At 39.7% G+C, this 19,500-nt stretch overlaps 1 non-coding gene across 1 annotated transcript; it reads right to left on the minus strand.

Moving 5' to 3' along the window:
• Nucleotides 1–12,570: 12,570 nt before the first annotated feature.
• Nucleotides 12,571–12,677, minus strand: LOC118896237. The gene has a single exon (XR_005020143.1). It is a non-coding gene; the product is annotated as a U6 spliceosomal RNA (small nuclear RNA).
• Between the last annotated feature and the right edge of the window lie 6,823 nt (nucleotides 12,678–19,500).

A 19,500-nucleotide genomic window follows, 5' to 3' on the forward strand; every position in this document is an offset into this window, starting at 1 on the left:
GGCTCCGGATTTGGCTCAGCAGTGTGATGGGCTGAATTGTGTCTCCCAGAAAGATATGTTCAAGTCCTAACCCCTAGTGCTTCAGAATGTGACCTTATTTGGAGATAAGGTCTTTTAAAGAGGTAGCCAATTTAAGGTGAGGTCATTAGGGTGGGCCCTGAGCCAATAGGATCGTGTCCTTTTAAAAAGGGGGGATTTGGGCACAGACAGCCATGCACAGAGGGAAGACCTGTGAAGGCACAGGGAGAACATCATCTATAAGCCGAGGAATGTGAGGCCACCAGAAGCTGGGAGTGAGGCCTGGAACTGACTGTCCCTCACAGCCCTCAGAGGAAACCAACCCTCCAAAGCCTTGATTTCTTACCCTAGTCTCCTCAATGGCAAGACAATAAAGTTCTGTTGTTTTGAGCCACCCAGCCTGTGGGACTTTGTATGACAGCCCCAGGAAATGAATAGTTAGGTACCAAGGAAAGTGGGGAGGCTCTGGGGCTGAGAATGCAAGAAAATGTGAAAATCTATATATAGAGGGGCTAGGTCCTCAGGACCCTCCCCGACCCCCTGGAAGCCTGAAGAATAATACCCTTCTTTCCCAACCCCCTCTTCTCCTGCCACCTTGAGAAAACTGGGGGTTTCTTCTCCAGGGAAGTTGTACCAGAGACAGTGGTCTCAAGTTCAGGTACAGCAGAAGGTGTGTGTGTCTCAGGGCTGAAAACTGGGTCTGAAATGGAGAGGTGGGAGGACGCACCTTTCTCACAGAGCTGAGACACCCGCACGTATACCTGGATCCTCTGTCCCACCTTTCCTCTGGAAAATGTGGAATATTGTTTTCTGGAAAAACTGAGTGGTCACAAAGAACAGGTCACAGATATGCGTATTTCTGGCTCTTCCAATGAAAGAAGTAGCATATCACCTTTACAGAAAGGCAATACAGAGAAAATGAGAGGATCACAGAAATTCAACACTTGTAGTTATATAGAAAGAGAGAATCAAGAAAATGAAAAGGTAGAATGTATCAAAGAAGTAATACAAAGAAGACTTTCAGAATGGAAAGAAGCCTTTTGATTGAAAGGGGCTATTACCTAGTGCTGGTGCAGGGAGACCATGAGAAAACTTGTCTGTCTCTGTTCACCAACTCTGCATGTGGCAGGAAGAATATCTCCTGAGAATTCATAACCATTGGCTTGCACCATGCTGCTGAATTCCCTTATTCATGCTACCTACATCATTTAGGAACTCCCTAAGTGACACGTTTTAATTAGTGGTCTCAGGCTACTGTATCCCTGTGGGGTGCTGGGCAAGAGCAGATACAAAACTTTTCTGGAGGGACACACCTTCAAGTAGTCCATTCAGAATTGCTACAGATAAATGTTGCTGAAGATGAATTCACAATAAAAAATTAGACACACAGGAGGAAATAGTCAAGAGTCTGCAATTAGAGGGTGTAGTTAGATACCCAAGAACTTCTGATAATGCAGTGATCATTTGGAGAATCAGAAAAAACAATGACTGTAAAAGAACTTAAAAAGAGGCTTTGAAAATATGGAAGAAGAGTGAGATACTGTCAAAAAGGTCAGGCAAACATTAAAAAGAATCAGCTAGAGCTTTTAGAAATGAATAATAAAGTCATGAATTCTTAAAAAAATTTTTATTGGAGTATAGTTGATTTACAATGTTGTGTTAGTTTCAGGTGTACAGCAAAGTGAATCAGATATATGTGTGTGTGTGTGTGTGTATATATATATATATCTCCATGATTTTTTTTATTTTAAAGTGAAGGGTGGATGAGAGAGTTGGAAAGAGAATGAGTGATGTAAAAGATAGATTTAAAAAATTCAAATGTGGCACAGAGAGATGGAAAATAGGAAAGTGTGGATGAAAGACATGGAGGAGAAATTGACAAGGTCCACCATGTCTGCCATGTCCAGTGGAGTCCAGGAGCAGAGAAGAGAGAGACATTGGATGCTGGATCTTAGAGTTGAGGGATCTTAGTCAACTTCCTTAACTTCTCAAGGTTTCAGCATCCTCATTTGTAAAATGAGTTCATAATAGTACTTACTCCAAAGGGTCATGACGAGGCTTATTAAGTTAATATTTGTCAAGTCCTGGCACTCAGTAAATGCTGTAAAGTTTAATGGAAAAAAAATGTGGATGTTGTCTTAGCTCTGGCTGCTTTAACAAAATACCAGACTGGGTGGCTTAAACCATAGAGATTTATTTTCTCACAGGTCTGGAGGATGGTAGTCCAAGATCAAGTTGCCAGTTGATTCAGTTTTTGGTAAGGGCTCTCTTCCTGACTTGTAGATGGCTGCCTTCTTGCTGTGTCCTCACATGGCCTTTCCTTGGTGTCTGCGGATTAGAGAGAGAGAACTCCCTCTTCTTTTTCATATAAAGCCACCAATCCTATGAAATTAGGGCCCACCCTTAAGACCTCATTTAGGCCTTAATTACTTCCTAAAATCCCTATCTCCAAACACAATCACATTGAGGGTTAGCTGTCAACATATGAGTTTTGGGGGAACGTAGTAGATGTTTATTGTGAGAGATCATCTACTTCAAGTGGTCAACTCTTATAAGAGGTAGGATTTGTTTGCTATGCTTGTGCTAACTAACCTTCTGATTATGACTTCCCTTATCTTTTTTTTTTTTTTTTTTGAGGGCACTTGTTAAATTCTTTTATTAAGTAGACCCAAATGTGACTAAACAAAATAGTTAGGATCAGAGTTGGGGTGAAGTTAAATGGATTCTGTGGCAATTTTCTCCCCTGTCTTGAGATTTCTTTTTTTTAATTTAATTTTTTTATTTTTTATTTTTAACATCTTTATTGGAGTATAATTGCTTTACAATGGTGTGTTAGTTTCTGCTGTATAACAAAGTGAATCAGCTATACATATACATATATCCCCATAGCTCCTCCCTCTTGCTTCTCCCTCCCACCCTCCCTTTCCCACCCATATAGGTGGACACAAAACACCGAGCTGATCTCCCTGTGCTATCCAGCTGCTTCCCACTAGCTATCTATTTTACATTTGGTAGTGTATATATGTCCATACCACTCTCTCACTTCATCCCAGCTTACACTTCCCCTTCGCCGTGTCCTCAAGTCCATTCTCTATGCCTGTGTCTTTATTCCTGTCCTGCCCATAGGTTCTTCAGAACCATATTTTTCCTCTTAGATTCCATATATATGTGTTAGCATACGGTATTCATTTTTCTCTTTCTTACTTCACTCTGTATGACAGTCTCTAGGTCCATCCACCTCATTACAAATAACTCAATTTCGTTTCTTTTTATGGCTGAGTATATATGTGCCATATCTTCTTCATCCATTCATCTGTCAATGGACATTTAGGTTGATTCCATGTCCTGGCTATTGTAAACAAAGCTGTAATGAACACTGTGGTACATGACTCTTTTTGTTTTTTGAATTTTTGATTTTTTTTAATTTACTTTTTTTTACAGCAGGTTCTAATTAGTTATCCATTTTATACATATTAGTGTATATATGTCAATCCCAATCTCCCAATTCATCACACCACCACCACCCCCCACCACTTTTCCCCCTTGGTGTCCATAAGTTTGTTCTCTACATCTGTGTCTCAATTTCTATACTGCAAACCGGCTCATCTGTACCATTTTTCTAGGTTCCACATATATGCATTAATATATGATATTTGTTTTTCTCTTTCTGACTTACTTCACTCTGTATGACAGTCTCTAGGTCCATCCACCTCACTACAAATAATTCAATTTCGTTTCTTTTTATGGCTGAGTAATATTCCATTGTATATATGTGCCACATCTTTATCCATTCATCTGTCGATGGACATTTAGGTTGATTCCATGACCTGGTTATTGTAAATAGTGCTTCAATGAACACTGGGCATGTGTCTTTTTGAATTATGGTTTTCTCTGGGGGTATATGCCCAGTAGTGGGGTTGCTGGGTTGCATGGTAATTCTATTTTTAGTTTTTTAAGGAACCTCCATACTGTTCTCCATAGTGGCTGTATCAATTTATATTCCCAACAACAGTGCAAGAGGGTTCCCTTTTCTCCATGAAGAATCCTTGCATTCCTGGGATAAACCTCACTTGATCATGCTGTACGATCCTCTTAATGTGCTGTTGGATTCTGTTTGCTAGTATTTCGTTGAGGATTTTTGCATCTATGTGCATCAGTGATATGGGCCTGTAGTTTTTTTCTTTGTGACACCTTTGTCTGGTTTTGGTATCAGGGTGATGGTGGCCTCGTAGAATGAGTTTGGGAGTGTTCCTCCCTTTGCTATACTTTGGAAGAGTTTGAGAAGGATAGGTGTTAGCTCTTCTCTAAATGTTTGATAGAAATCACCTGTGAAGTCATCTGGTCCTCGGCTTTTGTTTGTTGGAAGATTTTAAATCACAGTTTCAACGTCAGTGCTTGTGATTGATCTGTTTATATTTTCTATTTCTTCCTGGTTCAGTCTTGGAAGTTTGTGCTATTCTAAAAATTTGTCCATTTCTTCCACGTTGTCAATTTTATTGGCATATAGTTGCTTGTAGTAATCTCTCATGATCCTTTGTATTTCTGCAGTGTCAATTGCTATTTCTCCTTTTTCATTTCTAATTCTATTGATCTGAGTCATCTCCCTTTTTTTCTTGAGTCTGGCTAATGGTTTATCAATTTTGTTTATCTTCTCAAAGATCCAGCTTTTAGTTTTACTGATCTTTGCTATCTTTTCCTTGATTTCTTTTTCATTTACTTCTGATCTGATCTTTATGATTTCTTTCCTTCTGCTAAATTTGGGGTTTTTTTGTTTTTCTTTTTGTAATTGCTTTAATGTAAGGTTAAGTTGTTTATTAGAGATGTTTCTTGTTTCTTGAGGTAGGATTTTATTGCTATAAACTTCCCTCTTAAAACCACTTTTGCTGCATCCCATAGGTTTTGGGTCATCATGTTTTCATTGTCATTTGTTTCTAGGTATTTTTTGATTTCTTCTTTGATTTCTTCAGTGATATCTTGGTTATTTTATAGTGTATTGTTTAGCCTCATGTGTTTGTATTTTTTACAGATTTTTTTCCTGTAATTGATAGCTAGTCTCATAGTGTTGTGGTCAGAAAAGATACTTGATATGATTTCAATTTTGTTAAATTTACCAAGGCTTGATTTGTGACCCAAGATATGATCTATCCTGGAGAATGTTCCATGAGCACTTGATAAGAAAGTGTAATCTGCTGATTTTGGATGGAATGTCCTATAAATATCAATTAAGTCCACCTTGTTTAATGTATCATTTAAAGCTTGTGTTTCCTTATTTATTTTCATTTTGGATGATCTGTCCATTGGTGAAAGTGGGGTGTTAAAGTCCCCTACTATGATTGTGTTATTGTTGATTTCCCCTTTTATGGCTGTTAGCATTTTCCTTATGTATTGAGGTGTTCCTATGTTGGGTGCATAAATATTTACAATTGTTATACCTTCTTCTTGGATTGATCCCTTGATCATTATGTAGTGTCCTTCCTTGTCTCTTGTAACATTCTTTATTTTAAAGTCTATTTTATCTGACATGAGTATTGCTACTCCAGCTTTCTTTTGATTTCCATTTGCATGGAATATCTTTTTCCCTCCCCTCACTTTCAGTCTGTATGTGTCCCTAGGTCTGAAGTGGGTCTCTTGTAGACAGCATATGTACGGGTCTTGTTTTTGTAGCCATTCAGCCAGTCTATGTCTTTTGGTTGGAGCATTTAATCCATTTACATTTAAGGTAGTTATCGATATGTATGTTCCTGTTACCATTTTCTTAATTGTTTTGGGTTTGTCACTGTAGGTCTTTTCCTTCTCTTGTGTTTCCTGCCTAGAGAAGTTCCTTTAGCATTTGTTGTAAAGCTGGTTTGGTGGTGCTGAATTCTCTTAGCTTTTGTTTGTCTTTAAAGTTTCTAATTTCTCTGCCAAATCTGAATGAGATCCTTTCTGGGTAGAGTAATCTTGGTTGTAGATTTTTCCCTTTTGTCACTTTAAATATGTTCTGCCACTCCCTTCTGGCTTGTAGAGTTTCTGCTGAAAGATCAGCTGTTAATCTTATGGGGATTCTCTTGTATATTATTTATTGTTTTTCCTTTGCTGCTTTTAATATTTTTTCTTTGTATTTAATTTTTAATAGTTTGATTAATATGTGTCTTGGCGTGTTTCACCTTGGATTTATCCTGTATGGGACTCTCTGCACTTCCTGGACTTGATTGACTCTTTCCTTACCCATATTAGGGAAGTTTTCAACTATAATCTCTTCAAAAATTTTCTCACTCCCTTTCTTTTTATCTTCTTCTTCTGGGACCCCTATTATTTGAATGTTGGTTTGTTTAAAGTTGTCCCAGTGGTCTCTGAGACTGTTCTCAATTCTTTTCATTCTTTTCTCTTTAGTCTGCTGCGCAGTAGTTATTTCCACTATTTTATCTTCCAGGTCACTTATCCGTTCTTCTGCTTCAATTATTCTACTATTGATTCCTTCTAGAGAATTTTTAATTTCATTTATTGTGTTGTTCATCATTGTTTGTTTGCTCCTTAGTTCTTCTAGGTCCTTGTTAAACATTTCTTGTATTTTCTCCATTCTATTTCCAAGATTTTGGATCATCTTTACTATCATTACTCTGAATTCTTTTTCAGGTAGACTGCTATTTTCTCTTCATTGGTTTGGGCTGGTGGGTTTTTACCTTGCTCCTTCATCTGCTATGTATTTCTCTGTCTTCTCATTTTGCTTAACTTACTGTGTTTAGGATCTGCCTTTCATAAGCTGCAGGTTCATAGTTCCCATTGTTTTTGGTGTGTGCTCCCAGTGGGTAAGGTTGGTTCAGTGGGTTGTGTAGGCTTCCTATTGGAGGGGACTGGTGCCTGTGTTCTGGTGAATGAGGCTGGATCTTGTCTTTATGGTGGGTAGGAACGCTTCTGGTGGTGCGTTTTGGGGTGTCTGTAACCTTATTATGATTTTAGGCAGCCTCTCTGTTAATGGGTGGGGTTGTGTTCCTGTCTTCCTAGTTGTTTGGCATAGGGTGTCCAGCACTGTAGCTTGCTGGTTGTTGAGTGAAGCTGGGTCTTAGCGTTGAGATGGAGATCACTGTGAGATCTTTTGCCATTTGATATTACATTGGGCTGGGAGGTCTCTGGTGGAGCAATGTCCTGATCTTGGCTCTCCCCCCTCAGAGGCTCAGGGCTGACACCTGGCCAGAGCACCAAGACACTGTCCACCACTTGGCTCAGAAGAAAAGGGAGAAAAAAAAAAGAAAGAAAGAAAGAAAGAAAAAATAAAATAAAGTCCTTAAAATAAAAATGGAAAAATATTATTAAAAATAAAAGAATTAAAAATGTAATAAAAAAAAGAAAGAAAGAAGAGAATAACCAAACCAAAAAACAAATCCACCAATGTAACAAGCGCTAAAAACTATACAAGAAAACAGAAAAATGGACAGACAGAACCCTAGGACAAATGGTAAAAACAAACCTGTACAGACAATATCACACAAAGAAACATACACATGCACACTCACAAAAAGAGAAAAAGGAAAAAATATATATTAAGAAAAAAGGAAGAGAGCAACGAAATCAGTAAACAAATCTACCAAAGATAATAAGCTCTAAATAGTAAACTAAAATAAACATAAAACCAAAAACAATTTAGATGCAGAAAGCAAACCCCAAGTATACAGTCGCTCCCAAAATCCACCGCCTAAATTTTTTGATGATTTGTTATATATTCAGGTATTCCAGAGATGCAGGGTACGTCAAGTTGACTGTGGAGATTTAATCCACTGCTTCTGAGGCTGTTGGGAGAAATTTCCCTTTCTCTTCTTTGTTCGCACAGCTTCTGGGGTTCAGCTTTGCATTTGGCCCCAAATTTAAATTTTGGCCTCTGCTTGTAGGTTGTCTGAGGGTTTCTGTTCCCTGCCCAGACTGAAGGGGGTTAAAGGAGTGGCTGATTTGGAAGCTCTGTGTCACTCAGGCTGGTGGGAGGGAGGAGTATGGAATGCAGGGTGAGCCTACGGCAGCAGAGTCTGGTATGACATTGCAACAGCCTGTGGTGTGCCATGTGTTCTCCTGGGGAAGTTGTCCCTGGATCACGTGACCCTGGCTGTGGCAGGCTACACAGGCTCCCAGGAGGGGAGGTGTGGATAGTGACCTGTGCTTGCACACAGGCTTCTTGGTGGCTGCAGGAGCAGCCTTAGCATCTCATGCAGGTCTCTGATGTCCTTGCTGATAGCCAAGGCTCGTGCCTGTCTCTGGAGCTCGTTTAGGCAGTGCTCTGAATCCCCTCTCCTGCACACCCCAAAAGAATGTTCTTTTGCCTCTTAGGCAGTTCCAGACATTTTCCCAGCTCCCTCCTGGCTAGCTGTGGTACACTAGCCTGCTTCAGGCTGTGTTCACGCAGCCAACCCCAGTCCTCTCCCTGGGATCTGACCTCTGAAGCCCGAGCCTCAGCTCCCAGCCCCCACCCGACCCAGTGGGTGAGCAGACAAGCCTCTCAGGCTGGTGAGTGCTGGTCGGCACTGATCTTCTGTGCGGGAATCTCTCCACTCTGCCCTCTGCACCCCTGTTGCTGTGCTCTTCTCCGTGGCTACGAAGCTTCCCCCCCATCACCCCCCCGTCTCTACCAGTGAAGGGGCTTCCTAGTGTGTGGAAACTTTTCCTCCTTCACAGCTCCCTCCCCGAGGTGCAGGTCCCTATTCTTTTGTCTCTGTTTTTTCTTTTTTCTTTTGCCCTATCCAGGTACGTGGGGAGTTTCTTGCCTTTTGGGAAGTCTGAGGTCTTGTGCCAGCATTTAGCAGGTGTTCTGTAGGAGTTGTTCCACATGTAGATGTATTTTTGATGTATTTGTGGGGAGGAAGGTGATCTCCACGTTTTACTCCTCGCCATCTTGAAGGTCCCCTCTCCCTTATCTTTTAATATTTAACTAAACTAAAGCAGTTCATAAGAATTATACATCTCCTCATTATGTTCTAAAATTATTGAAAGGCCTCATTCAAATATGGCATTTCTTGCAAAAATTCTTATGCAAGCAAAATAAATGAATCTAGCAGACTTGTTTTAAATTAAAATGCAAAAATCTCATTCTTTTAGGTTAAGTGTTCCTATGTGGCTGAAGAGTTTTTAATCATGAATGAGTGTTGTATCACAGCTTTTTTTTTTTTCCTGCATCTTTTGAGGTAATGAAATAAGACTTTTCTTTTTTCATCTCTTAATGTTGTGGATCACAGTGACAATGTCAAACTTTTCTTGCATTCCTGGGGTACACTAAACTTGGTAAAGATGTTTTAGAAATTAATTGTTGGATTTAGTTACTAATATTTAGATTATTTTTGCCTTAATGTTCATTACTGAGTTTGGCTTATTGTTTTTCCTTTCCTGTATTGTTCTTGAGAATAAAGGATATTCTAATATCTAAAAAGAAGACTAATCTTTTTCTTTCTCTCTCTCCCTGTTGTCCTCTGTCTCTCTGTTTCTGTTTCTCTCTCTCTACCTCTTTAACACACACACACACACACACACACACACACACACACTATCTGTTTTATGAACTTGTCCATAAAACTTTGGGTCTGGTGAGATGTTTTTATTATACACACACACACACACACACACACACACATATAAATGACATTAAGTTTTCCATTTTAACCACTTTTAAGTGTACAATACAGTGACATCAGTTACATTCACAATGTTGTGCAACTATCATCCCTATCTATTTCAAAAACTTCTTCATTACCCCAAATAGAAACTCTTTGCTCTTTAAACAGTAAATCTCCATTTCTCCCTTCCCCTAGCCCCTGGTAGCCTCTAATCTATTTTCTGTCTCTATGCATTTGCCTATTCTAAATATTTCATCTAAGTGGAATCATATAATACTTGTCCTTTTGTGTTTGGCTGTTCATTTAGCATAACATTTTCATGGTTCATCCGTGTTGTAGCATGTATCAGTACATCATTCCTTTTTAAGGATGAATAATAATCCATTGTATGCATATACTACATTTTTCTTATCCATTCATCTGCAGATGGACACTTGGTTGTTTCCAACTTTTGGCTGGTATGAATAATGTTGCAATGAAAGTCACATACAAGTATCTGTTTGAGTCCCCATTTTCAATTCTTTTGGGCATATCTATCTATCTATCTATCTATCTATCTATCTATCTATCTATCTATCTATCTATCTACACACCTAGGAGTGGATTGTTGGGTCACATAGTAATCCTATGTTTAACTTTTTGAGGAGATGCCAAACTGTTTTCCAAAGAAGCTGAACCATTTTACATTCCCATTAGTCATGGACAAGGGTTCTAATTTTTGGATATCCTCACCACCACTTGTTGTTTTCCATTTTTTGATGATAGCCATCTTAGCAGGTGTAAAGTGGTATCTAAATGTGGTTTTACAGTAAGTTCCGTATATACGAACAATTTCCCTTCTGAGAGTACGTTCGTAAGTCCAATTTCTTCGAAAGTCCGACAAAGTTAGCCTAGGGACCCAACTAACACAATTGGCTGTATAGTACTGTACTGTAATAGGTTTATAATACTTTTCACACATAATACATAAAAAACAAACACAACAAATAAAGAAAACATTTTAAATCTTACAGTACAGTACTTTGAAAAGTACAGTAGTACAGTCCAACAGCTGGCATACAGGAGCTGGCATTGAGTAAACAGGCAAAAAGAGTTACTGACTGGAGGAGGGAGAGGAGGTGGGAGATGGTAGAGCTGAAGGATCGTCAGCAATAGGAGACAGAGGGCAAGCTGCAATTTCACTCATGCCTGACATTGATGACACAGGTTCTGGTTCCTTGCTGGAACCAGATGCACGTTTGCATCTTTGAAATTTCGCAGCCTGAAGGTTTGTACATAGGGGACTTAGTGTAATTGGTATTTCCCTATGAGTAGTGATGCTGAGTACCATAATTCATTGTATTTATTGGCCATTTGCACATCTTCTTTGAAGAACGGTGGGCGTGTGTATTGGTGGGGGGATGGTTGTAATTAGATTTTTGACCACTGATTTAATTTCTTTAATGCTTATAATCCTGTTCAAGTTCTACATTTCTTCTTGTCTTAGTATATTATATATTTTATGAACTTGTCCTTGTTTTTTGTTTTTAAATTAATTGGCATAAGGTTTTTCAAAATAGTCCTTATTAATTTTAAACTCTAATATACAAGTAGTTATATTCCTTTTATTATTCCTAAAAATAAACATCCTGTGACCTATCATGATATGCCCTGTGGTGGTTTTAAAATGAAACCTCCAAATTCATTGATATTCCTTCCATCAAGAAGTGGTGTCTATTTTCCCTCCCCTTACAACTGCATGGACCAGCAGAATATGGTGGAAGTGCTGCTGGCTTGCTGGCTGACTTCTGAGGCTGAGTCATAAAAGATGATGTGGTTTCTATGTTGTTTGCTAGAACTTTTGTGCTTAGAATCTTGAAGAAGTTTGACTATTCTGAAGCTACCATGCTGTGAGGGACCCAGGCCATCTGTAGAGGTCATGTGTACACACTCTGTCTGGCAGGCTTAGACTGAGTTATCCTAGCCAAGGTTCCAGATGTGCACCTGAACAAGGCTTTGGATGTTCCCAGCCCCTAAACACTGAGTCACTTCCCAGAGTTCAAGTTTGCTTAGCTGAGACCCCAGACTTTATGGAGTAGAGATTAGCTGACCAGCTCTGCTCTGTTCAAATTCCTGACTCACAGAATCCATGCACATAATAAAATTATTCTTTTAAGTCACTGTGTTTTTGGGGTCATTTGTTACACAGCAATAATAACTGTAGCAGTCACATCTTTAAATAAGTAAATAAATAGATGAAGGAATGAATGAATTGATAAATAAAATAAAGTCATTATTTTTTTACGTGGGACTCCAAGGCGCATAATTTTTACAGTGTATTCCTAAAAAAATAGACAAATGCATTCAATGCCTTCAAGTGTAATGTCACTAAAACATGATGCATTTGAAGCCTCTTTGGGAGGTTAGAACACTAGAATAAACATGGAAAAATTAAAGCACCTGAGATGAAAGTATTATGCTGTATAAGAAAGCACATAGAGAAAAGCTGCAATGGTGCATTATTTATTTATTTATTTATTTTTGGCTGCTTTGGGTCTTTGCTGCTGTGCACGGGCTCTCTCCAGCTGCGGCGAGCAGGGGCCACTCTTCACTGTGGTGTGCGGGCTTCTCACCATGGTGGCCTCTCCCGTTGCAGAGCACGGGCTCCAGGCATGCGGGCTTCAACAGTTGCAGCACGTGGGCTCAGTAGTTGTGGCTCACAGGCTCTAGAGTGCAGGCTCAGTAGTTGTGGCACACGGGCCTAGTTGCTCCATGGCATGTGGGGTCCTCCCAGACCAGGGCTCGAACCCGTGTCCCCTGCATTGGCAGGCGGACTCTCAATCACTGTGCCACCAGGGAAGCCCTGGTGCATTATTAAATCAATAAATGGCTAAAATATGCTTTTTACACCTGGACATGTGGAACACAATTTCAGCTTTAGATGAATGTGTCATTCTTACTCAGCTCTTGGAATTTTACAATATTTTTTTTTTTTTTTTTTTTTAATATGGAACGCTTCACGAATTTGCGTGTCATCCTTGTGCAGGGGCCATGCTAATCTTCTCTGTATCGTTCCAATTTTAGTATATGTGCTGCCGAAGCGAGCACACAATATTTTTGATTGTAGCTGATTTATTCTCCATGAAAGAAAAATGTTTCACAAGGGAAAATGCATCACTAAAATAAGGCTCAACTTGGAAACTGAAGAATCACCTTTGAATCGTAAATTTTATAAAACCGTGTTCTTCTACATTTGATTTATATTTTCCAATTTATTGAATTATATACATCTTCTCCTGAAATAAAACTTGAACTCCAGTAAATTTGAACCTCTTGTTTCTATAGTAAATGGAGAGAAACCCTTATTGACTCAGATGTATCGGTTGTATAGCCTATTTTTATTTTATAGATATTAAAGCATTTAATTTTCTTTCTTCAGGGCTATGATTTTCAACCTGTTTTGAATTGCAACACTTTCTTCTCGTTTGCTTCATTTCACACCATTTTCACCTCCTAAGAGAGCTGTATGAGCTACTGAGAATAAAATGATGTAGGACTCATTTTATTTAGAGACTCATGTCATAATTTGAAATTACTGGAGATGCTCTTACATAGAGAAAACTGCTGCTCTAGTATGAGTAGTGAATTCTCATACTTTTCTCATTGAAAAGTTACTTTCCTAGAAATTTTTTTTACATTCTATTCTCTCTAGCTACTTCCCTTAAGTGCATCTCACTAGTATGACCTGAGTCAGCAGTTTAGGGTAACAATTATCTTCATGACACTCTCATTTTCTAATTAGTTGCTTGAAAATGCTTGCTTTTATTAGCAGGACATCCTTGAAGCCCCATTTTCACTCGGAGTCGTTCATAAATCTTGAGGGGCTTACTCGATTCAAACGGCAGTCCTATGTCCAGATGTCAGAGGAGGGAGAACAGAGGCATCTAGCTAGCTGCTTACCGTGGGAAATGGCTCCCAGGAAGTCTGAGCATTTTTGCCCTCGGCTGCACTGATGTGTCTGTTGGTCCAAATACCCTACCCAGATTCCTCACATTTGATTTTTCAAAGTTACCTTCTTCTGTTCATAACAGTGCTTCTCAATCAGTGTTGACTTTGCCATCCCAGGGGACATTTGGCAAAGTGTGGGGGTACTTTTGGTTGTCACAACTTGGGGCAAGATGTTACTGGCATCTAGTGGGTAGAGGCCAGGGATGCTGCTAAACATCCTACAATGCACAGGACAGCCCCCTCCCCCACCTCCCCAGTGGAAAAATGATCTGGCACAAAACCTTAATAGTACTAAGGCTGAGGAACCCTGGTTTCTCCAATATGGTTTATACCAATATTATCCAGCCTCTGGAGAGGTTTTAGACCTCAATCACAGCTATGCTTAAATCAGCAAACAAACACCCCTTCCTCATCCTTCCCCTTCCCCTCCCACCACTCCTGGCCTTCTGAGTTCTGATTGGAACCCCCATCACCAATCCAGTCCACACCCCCCTCTACTCCTGTTGCACTCTGCCCCATGGTGCTAAGTATCCCTTCAGGCTAATCAACTCAGTTAGGACCATCAAGTTTATCAGAGAGGTTTTAGTGCTGTCGAAATTCAGCAGGAAAGAGGTCAGCATCTAAATCTCTTTTGTCTTTTCTCCACACCCTCTCCAGCATTTACTGTTTGTAGATTTTTTGATGATGGCCATTCTGACTGGTGTGAGGTGATACCTCATTGTAGTTTTGACTTGCATTTCTCTAATGATCAGTGATGTTGAGCATCCTTTCATGTGTTTGTTGGCAATCTGTATATCTTCTTTGGAGAAATATCTATTTAGGTACAATGGAATATTACTCAGCCATAAAAAGAAATGAAATTGAGTTATTTGTAGCAAGGTGGATGGACCTAGAGACTGTCATACAGAGTGAAGATATATGGAATCTAAAAAAAAAAAAAAAAAAAAAAAAGATTCTGAAGAACCTCAGGGCAGGACAGGAATAAAGATGCAGATGTAGAGAATGGACTTGAGGACACAGGGTGGGGGAAGGGTAAGCTGGGATGAAGTGAGAGAGTGGCATGGACATATATACACTACCAAATGTAAACTAGATAGCCAGTGGGAAGCATCCACATAGCACTGGGAGATCAGCTCGGTGCTTTGTGACCACCTAGACGGGTGGGATAGGGAGGGTGGGAGGGAGACACAAGAGGGAGGAGATATGGGGATATATGTATATGTATAGATGATCCACTTTGTTATAAAGCAGAAACTAACACATCATTGTAAAGCAATTATACTCCATTAAAGATGTTAAAAAAATAAAATAAAAAATAAATCTCTTTTGTCCCCAGGACATTTTGTAGATTTATTTGCTGATGTCAAGGATTGCAAGGGGCACTTGGAAAGGGCAGCATCTGTCATGTCACAGAAAATCCTGTGATATCTCCCTTTCCCAGGGCGGTGGGTGTCCCCTTGTCTTATGTTTGCATAATCAAGAGGAGGTGCTCAAGTGACACTTCACTGAAACAAGATCTTATCCAAGGAGACTTGCTGGGCTCACTAGATAGAGGAGCAACTGACAATATCTCTTGATAAAAAAATATTATATTTGGCTTCACTCTGCACTGATCCATCTGTTATTTTCTCATGTCCTGTGATGTCACAAATTGTACTGCATTTCCTTCAAATGCACCAAATGCTAAAGATACTTGGGAAACAGGCAGTTTGCTAGACTCAATTTAGGAATGATCTCTCTACTGATTCCAGGTCACAATTATCTTGTCTCTGCAGCCACAGGTGCCTATAGAGGCAATTATGCTTTGTCTCCTGATGCAGAATTCTCGGGAATCTGGTAGGGGATTTGGGTCCTTATATTGGTCAGATGATATTTGGGTATAGAGAGTGTCTAGGAGCATCTATACTCGCTTCCTGATTTCTGCCAAATTGGGAAGCTGTATTTCTTACATCCTTAGATGGACCAGGGTATACATAGAACTTTCTGGGACTTGCCTCTGTTTTAAATCACTGTTGATATTTTGGAAATGCATGGGAGGTTCCAAAAAACTGTCTAGCAAATAGATTTCTGGAGTAAAAGCCATCTGTAATTTGGCAGCTGCCTGTGTTTTTACAATGTGAGAGATGGAATTTGGAGCAGAGGGAAAAGGGACCCTTGTCATCATGAACATTTCTGCTCTCTTGGGCTTGGACTCTGAGGGGCTTTGACACACTTGAGGAGTTTCCTGGGGTAGTAGGGAAATTTGGACACTGCCATATGCTGTCTATCCAGAGCTAGACAGGGAAGCAATCCTGTAGGAATCTGGCCAACCTCATGAGGGTGGCCTGTAGGTCTTAAGTGTCATCATGTCTAGTTGCTATCTTTTAATAACTTATAATTCCTCCGCTTTTCTCTGAGACTTCAGTAAAATCTTGTAATTGTTCCAATATGGTCTCATCTGTGCTGTGGGGAATTACAGAAAGGGCTTATATCCATGCTTGGGATGGAAGGGTAAGGAGAAGAAGAAGAATTTCTGGAGCCAGTATGATGGTATCAGTAGAGATGCTAAATCCTCAAAAGCCAAGTGAATTCTGGGAATAATAGTTGGGGGAAAGGAGACATGAGTTTTGTCCCTTACCATATGAAGGTTCTCTCCCTTCACCACCAAACTGGGTTACTTTACCAAGGGATGCTGAGGTTTACTCATAAACTCTTGAAGATTTCGATCTATGCTCGAAAACTTCAGGGCTATGTCCTAATTCACATCTCCACTAACACTGGGGAAGGATCTATCGCCAATATCAAGACTTCCTTCTTTCTTTATCTTCCCAGCACTTATCACTAGCATAGTGGTTGGGACATCATTTTGTCTTTCTCACTGGGTTCTCATTACTAAGGGAAATTCATGACACATTGTAAACACTCAGTAAATATGTGTTGAGTGATTGAAGAAACAAATCAACACATGAAGGAAAGTTTTTATTGGGTCATTGTTTGAGGGCAAAAACTTTTGCCTGAGCATCTGAAAAACACAGTCTCCTCTTGAATCAGCTGTGCTAATTCAGAGAGTCAGAAAGGCTGCTTCTGTGAAATTTAGGACGGCCACCCTCAGTAGCAGGGGTCCCTAGGGCAAGTGGTTGGGATGGTAGCTTTTAGTGTAAGACTGAACTGCTGCTCTCAAATCTTAGATCTGCCATTTGCTAATTGGAAAATGAAGCAAGAGGCTTTTGGTTTTAGTTGATGTCTAATTTCAAGTTCAAATTTATCTGTCCATCTATCTACCCATCCATCTGACATTTATTAAATATGTGCCATGTGGCAAGTATGGTGAAAAGTACTAGAGAGTCAAAGATAATTAAGAAAAAATTCTTACCTTTTAACTGTTTACCATCTAGTGGGAGGTTGAAATCTCTATCCACATTTATCCAATCAGGTTTGTGGCAAGTCACAGAAGGGTTGTCTGAAATTGGAATTTGTCATTGTTATTCTATTCTATTTTATTTATTTTTTATTGAAGTATAGTTGATTTACAATGTTTCAGGTGTACAGCAAAGTGATTTAGTTATATATATATGTGTATATATATATATATATATATATTCTTTTTCAGATTATTTTCCATTACAGGTTATTACAAGATGTTGAATATAGTTCCCTGTGCTATCCAATAGGTCCTTGTTGTTAATCTACTTTATATATAGTAGTGTGTATCTTTTAATCCCAAATTCCTCATTTATCTCTCCCCCACCCTTTCCCTTTGGTAACCATAAGTTTGTTTTCTATGTCGGTGAGTCTATTCCTGTTTTGTAAATAAGTTCATTTGTATCATGTTTTTAGATTCCACATATAAGAGATAGCATATGGTATTTGTCTTTTTCTGTCTGACTTACTTCACTTAGTATGATAATCTCTAAGTCCATCCATGTTGCTGCAAATGGCATTGTTTAATTCTTTTTTAATGGCTGAGTAATAGTCTAATATATATATATATCTATATACAACATCTTCTTTATCATTAATCTGTTGATGGACACTTAGGTTGCTTCCATGTCTTGGCTATTGTGAATAATGTTGCTATAAACATTGGAGTGCATGTATCTTTTTGAACTAGAGTTTTTGTCTTTTCTGGATATATGCCCAGGATTGGGATTGCTGGATCATATGGTAACTCTATTTTTAGTTTTTTAGGAACTCTGCTTATTAATTGTAGTATATATGGAAGGGTAGCTTTTAAGTACGTGCTGGGCAATGGGAGGAGATGAACCGAATGAAAGACAGAAGATCTGGCTCCAGTCCTGTCTTAGCGACCACTGACAAGTTCCTCATCTTTTATGGATCTCTGTCTCCTCTTCTGTATCATGAAGTGGGCAGAGAAAGATGAACTCTAAAGCTTCTCCAAGCTCACTCTTGGATTTTCTCAGAAAATCTGTTCTCTAGCAGAGGAGTTACCATTGCTGACCACTGGAGGTCAGTCCCTTAAAAGTAAGCTGGCTACATTCCATTCTCCTGCCATCAAAGTCAGCCTTGAATCAAAAGCAAAATTACTATTTTTTCCCCTTGTTTTGGGAAGGAAGAAACATTCCCAAAGAAACAGTTTTACTTTTGACATATTAGAGCCTCGGTCTTGACATCCTTAAACTCCCGTGCTAAACGCTGACTGCAGAGTTTACTAACAATCCAAGTGTGAGAGACGGAATGAACAGAAGATACAGCCCTACTTACTGAAGCATTTATGGTTTCTGTACAGACCTAAATGCAGTGACATGTAACAGGACGAAAGAGAAATAGAAAATGACTCTTCTGTAGAGCAATTCCCTCTGCATATCCATCCATTGGCGGCCTTGCTCTTATCCATTCACTGAGAATTAAAGGGGAAATAGGTTTTCAGATCAGCTCTTCTGATAAGAAATAGGTTTTCAGCTCATAGAAGCACGGGGAAGGCATCATTTTTCTCCCTCTCCCTGAGTTCCTGCCACCTTGAAAAATAGGAACTTTGAGTCTCTTACTGGCTTGAAATTGCCAATCTCTATCTTTCAATGACCCTTTCCAATGGTGGGAGGGAGAAGTAATTTCTCTGTCTGGTGAGATGGCAAGAGTCTAGAAACCACTGGTCTTTATGTCACTCCTGGGAGTGGCCTGTGTGTAAAGGGCCACTTGCAGGTCTGGCCAATCTGGGGTTCTATGAAATTGACTTAGGGTGAGGCAGACCTTGGTCCTTTCTGAGGACCAGAGAAGTTTCTGATCTGCAGGGCAAATGCTCCCCAAGGTCTGGACCTAGAGACAACCATTGGGAAGTTTTTTTCAGCCTCATATCCAAGTTGCATTCTCTGATTTTGGGCTACAGGTAGGAAAGCCAGTGTTTGGTTCCATTTTTGACTTACGAGTATATTTCTCAATTGGCTTAGTGCTGTCTGAGGAGGGAAGCTGGATAACATGGAAGCACCTCTCAAATCCTATCAATGGAGGTGGGTTCATATTGTCCCCTCACGCTTATTACTACAATCTTGTTTGTGACCTGATTAGGGTGGGGTTTAAGCAAGAGTAGGGCGCAGGGTTGTCTTTGGGGACACAGGACTGGGGAAAGAAGACAAATATGGCCCTCCTCCACTGATCATCACTGTATACAGCTGAAATCAAACTGAAATGAATATAAAGGACAAATGGTAGAAAAGAAGTTATTAAAATACAACTTGAATAGTATGTAGGTGGAAGATATTTCTTAGGCTTCATCCAAGTCATGGTAGTGGTGCCAAAAGAGTTGGTATTAAAAACCAGGCCTTGGGCTTCCCTGGTGGCACAGTGGTTAAGAATACACCTGCCAATGCAGGGGACACAGGTTCGAGCTCTGGTCTGGGAAGATACCACCTGCCGCGGAGCAACTAAGTCCGTGAGTCACAACTACTGAGCCTGTGCTCTAGAGTCCACGAGCCACAACTACTGAAGC

Source organism: Balaenoptera musculus, chromosome 5, assembly GCF_009873245.2.
Source record: "Balaenoptera musculus isolate JJ_BM4_2016_0621 chromosome 5, mBalMus1.pri.v3, whole genome shotgun sequence".
NCBI classification, from domain to species: Eukaryota; Metazoa; Chordata; class Mammalia; order Artiodactyla; family Balaenopteridae; genus Balaenoptera; species Balaenoptera musculus.